The sequence below is a fragment of the Pecten maximus genome, unplaced genomic scaffold, assembly GCF_902652985.1.
Source record: "Pecten maximus unplaced genomic scaffold, xPecMax1.1, whole genome shotgun sequence".
In the NCBI taxonomy this organism is placed as follows: Eukaryota; Metazoa; Mollusca; class Bivalvia; order Pectinida; family Pectinidae; genus Pecten; species Pecten maximus.
This window is the reverse complement of record NW_022979579.1, coordinates 379,688-387,060: the sequence shown is the minus strand read 5'-3', so window position 1 is coordinate 387,060 and position 7,373 is coordinate 379,688. Positions and strand designations below refer to the sequence as shown.

Here is a 7,373-nt window from a genome sequence, read left to right as displayed (position 1 = left end):
TGTGTGTGCCGGCCGGGATATCAGTCCCCTACCCCTGGATGTGTGTGCCGGCCGGGATATCAGTCTCCTACCCCTGGGTGTGTGTGCCGGCCGGGGTATCAGTCCCCTACCCCTGGGTGTGTGTGTGCCGGCCGGGGTATCAGTCCCCTACCCCTGGGTGTGTGTGCCGGCCAGGGTATCAGTCCCCTACCCCTGGGTGTTTGTGTGCCGGCCGGGATATCAGTCCCTCTACCCCTGGGTGTGTGTGCCGGCCGGGGTATCAGTCTCCTTCCCCTGAGTGTGTGTGTGTACCGGTCGGGGTATCAGTCCCCTACCCCTGGGTGTGTGTGTGCCGGCCGGGTTATCAGTCCCCTACCCCTGGGTGTGTGTGTGTGCCGGCCGGGATATCAGTCCCCTACCCCTGGATGTGTGTGGCGGCCGGGTATCAGTCCCCTACCCCTGGGTGTGTGTGTGCCGGCTGGGGTATCAGTTCCTTCCCCTGGGTGTGTGTGTGTGCCGGCCGGGATATCAGTCCCCTACCCCTGGATGTTTGTGCCGGCCGGGGTATCAGTCCCCTACCCCTGGGTGTGTGTGATACTATAATGGGAAGAGGGGGCAGGGGGCAGTTAAACCCGATGGTTATCTGGTTAAAAACTAACAAGAGGGGAGCGGCGATTCACCATAATCTACCTCTACAGACCATCACACGAAGACTTCAGTTTGGCGTCATACAAGACAGGTAGGATTTTTGAAGATAATTTATAGAACCCATTGGCTGGTACATCATTGTTGCAAGTTGGTTGTATAATTCCCTTCTATACTTTCGTTTTTCCCTTCTACATTTTCCTTCCACTTAAGAGAAGCCATTGACTGGTTACTTACCTTGAAGTTTTCAGTCTTTTTCTTTGAGGTAGTAGCTGTTCTGGTGTTAAAGTGTGTAAGTTGTCATTTTGTGGTGCTGTAAATAATTATGGTTGCTAGTTGGTTTATATTGCCAATGATGGATTTTTAAATAAATGAAGGACCTGTATCTAATTATATATTCCAAGCACGGTACTATCAAGTAGAGTTAAGAACTTGTAGGGAAAATTCAGACCATTATAACAACATGGTAGGTTCCGTACCTCTTTAAAGATGATTTCCCTCGAGTTAACGTTTAAATCCTTTCCTGTTATATTACATCGGCTAATTTCTATTTCTGCTGGATTACTTAAATCGTGAGCTTTTGCGCATTTGCATAAATATCACATCTAATTCAAATAACATTGTATATACGTCTTAAACACTGCATTTTAATGTTAAGATAATTACGTGACTAAAATATACCAATACAACATAATCTAACCAATCGCACGAATGAAGTATCGACTCGTGCACCGTGTCTGTACGGCTCATTCCCCGAACACCAACTCTGGTAAAGACAAAGGAAGGTGTTTATGTAGGAAGTTCTTTGAAGTTAATTATAGTCTGTTTCAATACGGAATACTAACACAGGTAAAAAACAAGGTCTACTCAGGTATATGAATCAGATATAGTTTTCACTGTCATATTTCTCCTACATTTAGACAAAGTTTGTATTATACACTGCATACAAGTTCGTTCAATACAATAACTATACTGTAGTACTTATGATAACAAGTAAGTTTTAAAACATATCATTTCCATATTTTTACAATATACATATTCTATAAACTGATGTTTGAAGTTCACATATTTTTTTCTAATGTCTTTCTAGTAATTCCTATTTACTGTTTTACTATATACAATGTATATACATCCACATGTATCAAACGTTTATTGTTCATTAATTCGGTTTTTACCTGACAGGTTGACAAAAGACCAGCTGTGAGATTTACTACCAAATCAGCCTGCAGATCAACATACAGACTAGCCACATTAACACTCTACAAAACAGGTTTGTTTACGTATTTTATATTTGTAAATTGTCAACAGAACAATAATCATGCTTTATCTTCCAATAATACATGCAGCCAGGCTGGTTCTTATAGTATAAATTAAGGTTTTATCAACTAAAATAAGAAAACAAAAATCCTTCAATTTCCGCTAATGTAATTTGGAATTTGAATTGTTTCAACAACCAGCTAAAAATAGTAAAGCCAGAACATTAGATTCGTCCTAATTTCTAAGATTAAACAATTAGGTCTATTTCAACAAATCTCACCGTATAATATGGAAAAGAAAGTCAACATAGCGATGAAAGATAAAACACATGTGCGGCTTGTTCATTTTAATCCACAGACGATATAAGGTGTGTACTCGGTCCCCCCCCCCCCCCCCCCCCCCCCCCCCCTGCATAATCAGCTACCAATATAGCGACCTTGCCTATATATAGCTACCCACTTTTTCTTTTATGCCATAACTTGCACACATTACTTGGCAAATTACTTCTTAAGAACACACGTTGGAAAGATGCAATATCATGCAGATTACCAACGCATCGGGCAAAAAAACTAAACTAAACAAAAATAAATAAATAAATAAATAGATAAATAATCAAATAAATATAAAATATAAATATCATTCTTCCGTTTTTCCTTCTAAAATTAAAATGTATTTCCATTGACAGTAAATTACATATAATATAAATATCGACTGCGGTTTTGGAATTCGTGCGAGGTCCATGTTCACATTCCGAATTAAACACTTGGGCCTTCATTGCTGATGCCCCGGAACTTTCTTGCCAGGGACAAATTCATGTAACACCTACAAATAAAGGGGGGTAACTCTGTCTTTATAAATGATGTTGTCGTCTGCTAGCCTAAAGGCCTATCCCAGCCTTCGACACTAACGGGAGTCCACCAAAATATTTGGAGGCCTCCAAAAACTGCACTTACCTGGAGACCGTCGGACACTGAGATTTTTACATTGAGGTGTTCTTAAAATGTAGGAATTTTTAGTAAAATGTACCCAAAAAGTTGTCGATTTAATTTCAATATTCGTCAGTCGTTTATACCCATGTGTTGCACGCATGTAAAACTGCACTTGTGTACTCCCGTCTTTCCGGTCGCCAGAGTATTTGGAACGCTTGTAATTTTAGACAATAAACTAGTACTATTTCAAGCGTCTATATGACCAAGGTAAGTCGGCGCGAAGCGAAAGTGACCTTCACTTGCATTGACCTAAGGTAAACAACACGCGTACATACAGAGATGCATCGGTGGTTGGGGCTGTCGCCTCCTCCGAAAAAAGCCAAGACATCGAAGGAACGACGGGTTCAACAGCATCAATACGAGAAAGAAAAGAAAGTTCCAGAACTCCTGGCAAACATAGTTTAATTGGTTGGGCTACGACGATGTACACATGTACTGTACACTGTGTCGTAAACATGGAGAAACCGGGTCGTTTACTACAGGAGGAGGAGGATAAACTGGCCAATAACCAGGACCTTATTGAACTTCAACGGAAGTCTTTTAAACTCCTCATGGAAATGAAATAATAAAATATTTGAACAAATGAAATAAGTTTCTTTTTATAATTTTGTTGTTGTTGAAAATGTGGGCTCTAAGATTCTGTGGAGGGCACCAAGAAGTTAAGTATCAGGAGACCGTTGGTCTCCAAGGTCTGGAAAGTTAGTGTCAAAGGCTGCTATCCATCTGAATCCAGATCAAAGGCAGCCGATATTGAAGCTAAAAGTGAGGAATACAGTGTTGGTAAAGTATACAAAAAGGTTCTGATGAAAAACGTTTCAGCATAGTAAAGGTAAACCGCAGACAAACTTCCGAAATTTCTTAATTCAATGAAAAAAATTCGAATTAAAGTCTGTCAATCCACACGATTCTTGAAGGCTCACGGCATACCAAATTATAGAAGGCTCGTGGCATATCAAATTATCATTGAAGGCTCGTGGTATATCAAATTATTGAATGACGGTATGCTATAGGTATTGGTATTTGTATGACGTTGTCCGTCCGTCCGCCCGTTCGTCCGTCCTGCCGGCCGTTTCTTTGTCCATTGTCAGCTTTTTTCTCGTAAATCTCTTACATTATACAACCGGTCCATTTGATACTTGGTAGACTTTAATGATATAAAGATGTGATTCCTTCAGCAGTAATTTGTGTGGTCCGAAGATCCCATCCTATATATTTCAATCGATCTTGACAGACTTTATAATCGTAACATGTGTTTCTCTGAGCGACACTTTGATTCGTCATTTTTAAGTATTTTAATCTTCTTTGTCATTGTGTCGTTTGTAAGTCCTCTCCCTCAGTTTTTCAACAAATTTCTTTCGAGTTTCTTTCTGTTTACTGTGACATGAAATTGTACTTTCTCCGCCCTGTGGCCGAGTGGTTAAGGTGTCTTGACACTTTATCACTAGCCCTCCACCTCTGGGTTGCGAGTTCGAAACTTAAATGGGACAGTAACCAGGTACTGACCGTAGGCCGGTGGTTCTTATCCGAGTACTCCGGATTTCCTCCACCTACAAAACCTGACACGTCCTTAAATGACCCTGGCTGTTATTAGGACTTTAAATAAAAACAAACAAATAAACAGACACATTTTCGGCAACATTTTGAATTCAATCGGACAATAAATATTTCATTTCTATTTCTGTATTCATTTATAAACAATAATCTATTTATCTTTGGCATTCGATGGACGTTTATAATACCGCCATGCGGTACTCTTGTTTTATAATGAGTTAGATAAGTATAACACGGGTATACCTTTATCCCGTTATGCGGTACACTTTAACCCTGTACCGACCAACAGAACTAGCTTATTATGATCTAGTCCCATATAAGTCAAAGTTTATTCTTCTGTCACAGTGAGGACGCCGACTGTTGACCTGGGCCTGGAATTGTGACAGTGATTTCGAGCGAAAACATCCTTAGTTGACTAATCGGTGAGTACAATATTGTGAAGGACTTAATGTCATTTGAATTCTTAATTTACTCCATTCTTCTCGTAACGAATGAGAAACAGTCCGTCGTTTTAATACGCATTCCAACAGTATCCACCTCTACTGGTAAGTCGTTGAACAATTTCGTAGCTAGACTGTAACCCTTGGAATCACAGTCTATATCCAAATCAATTACTTCCCAATGTACTCCCTCTTTACCAGGTACCATCGACCCCTCCCTATCAAAGGTTAACAAATGATATCAGTCCAAAATTACAATACTGATAAGGAACGCACAGGGACTTGAATATTCTTGTTATATGATATCCTGTGTCAGGAAGAGATGTTTATCAACAAAATTTCGACACTCTCGACATACTTAGGAATATTTTGCGGACCATGACTGTCTGATGAGAAGGGAAGTAACTCGTACGAAAATATTATCATTAAGTCAATCACAACATCTGGGGGGGGGGGGGGGGGGGAGGGGATTCCGGCAATCCATGAAAGTTGATTGTTGCGATTGATCATTAGGGTTGTTCGTATTAGTCACCCCAACCTCTACACAATTATAACCTGAGTGTGTGAAACATGTTTTACGTAAATGTTGAATATTATAGGAAGTTAAGATATCTGTAAAAAAAAAAAAAAAAAATCACGTTCTTACAAAGTTTCCGTAAGGTTTTACATTACACGGAGCTCTGAACTACAACCAGGTATTAATTCGTGGCCTTGATTTCTATGATCATATGTCTGTCGTCCGCCCGTAAACAATTCTGGTTATCGCAATTCTTGAGATGTATTGAAGGGCCAGTTCTTTTTCTAAAACAAAACATATATGTTTCCATTGGTCTTCAGTTGTGCCCAATTATATTTTTGAGTTTGATCAGGAAAACAAAATGGCGAAATGCGGCCGTCTTTCATCTTTACCGTAGGAATTAGTTATCGCTAATTCTTAAGGAAACATCTTAAACTCCACATGTACATTACCCTTGATCCGTAGTCATGTACATCTAGGCTCGGGAAACAAGATGGTTTACAGGTGGCCATCTTGAAATTTTGTTACGTTATTTCGTGAAAATTCCCGGAGAATATTTCCCAAATTTCATTTGTCTTTACGCTTTGTCCCTAGTTGTTATACTTGGTCCCTAGTTGTTACGCTTGGTCCCTAGTTGTTACGATTGGTCCCTAGTTGTTATACTTGGTCCCTAGTTGTTACGCTTGGTCCCTAGTTGTTATACTTGGCCCTAGTTGTTACGCCTGGTCCATAGTTGTTAACTTGGTCCCTAGTTGTTATACTTGGTCCCTAGTTGTTACGCTTGGACCCTAGTTGTTATACTTGGTCCCTAAATGTTACGGCTGGTCCCTAGTTGTTATACTTGGTCCCTAGTTGTTATACTTGGTCTCTAGTTGTTACGATTGGTCCCTAGTTGTAACGCCTGGTCCCTAGTTGTTATACTTGGTCCCTAGTTGTAACGCCTGGTCCCTAGTTGTAACGCCTGGTCCCTAGTTGTTATACTTGGTCCCTAGTTGTTATACTTGGTCCCTAGTTGTTAACTTGGTCTCTAGTTGTTATACTTTGTCCCTAGTTGTTACGGTTGGTCCCTAGTTGTTACGATTGGTCCCTAGTTATTACGCTTGGTCCCTAGTTGTTACGATTGGTCCCTAGTTATGACGCTTGGTCCCTAGTTGTGACGCCTGGTCCCTAGTTGTTATACTTGGTCCCTAGTTGTTACACCTGGTCCCTAGTTGTTATACTTGGTCCCTAGTTGTTATACTCGGTCTCTAGTTGTTATACTTTGTCCCTAGTTGTTACGGTTGGTCCCTAGTTGTTACGATTGGTCCCTAGTTATTACGCTTGGTCCCTAGTTGTTACGATTGGTCCCTAGTTATGACGCTTGATCCCTAGTTGTGACGCCTGGTCCCTAGTTGTTATACTTGGTCCCTAGTTGTTACACCTGGTCCCTAGTTGTTACACTTGGTCCCTAGTTGTTACACTTGGTCCCTAGTCGTTATACTTGGTCCCTAGTTGTTACGCTTGGTCCCAAGTTGTTACAATTGGTCCCTATTTGTTATACTTGGTCTCTAGTTGTTACGCTTGGTCCCTAGTTGTTACGATTGGTCCCTAGTTGTTACACTTGGTTCCTAGTTGTTACACTTGGTCCCTAGTTGTTATACTTGGTCCCTAGTTGTTAGACTTGGTCCCTAGTTGTTACACTTGGTCCCTAGTTGTTACACTTGGTTCCTAGTTGTTACGATTGGTCCCTAGTTGTTACGCTTGGTCCCTAGTTGTTACACTTGGTTCCTAGTTGTTACGCTTGGTCCTTAGTTGTTACACTTGGTCCCTAGTTGTTATACTTGGTCCCTAGTTGTTCGACTTGGTCCCTAGTTGTTACGCTTGGTCCCTAGTTGTTATACTTGGTCCCTAGTTGTTACGATTGGTCCCTAGTTGTTATACTTGGTCCCTAGATGTTACGATTGGTCCCTAGTTGTTATACTTGGTCCCTAGTAGTTATACTTGGTCCATAGTTGT

The 7,373-nt window shown here is 40.8% G+C and overlaps 1 long non-coding RNA gene across 1 annotated transcript; it reads left to right on the top strand.

The window, feature by feature from the left end:
• Window positions 1-678: 678 nt before the first annotated feature.
• On the top strand, window positions 679-4,845 carry LOC117318979. Its single transcript, XR_004530535.1, has 3 exons — window positions 679-718; window positions 1,807-1,894; window positions 4,767-4,845. It is a non-coding gene; the product is annotated as an uncharacterized LOC117318979 (long non-coding RNA).
• The last annotated feature ends 2,528 nt before the right edge of the window (window positions 4,846-7,373 follow it).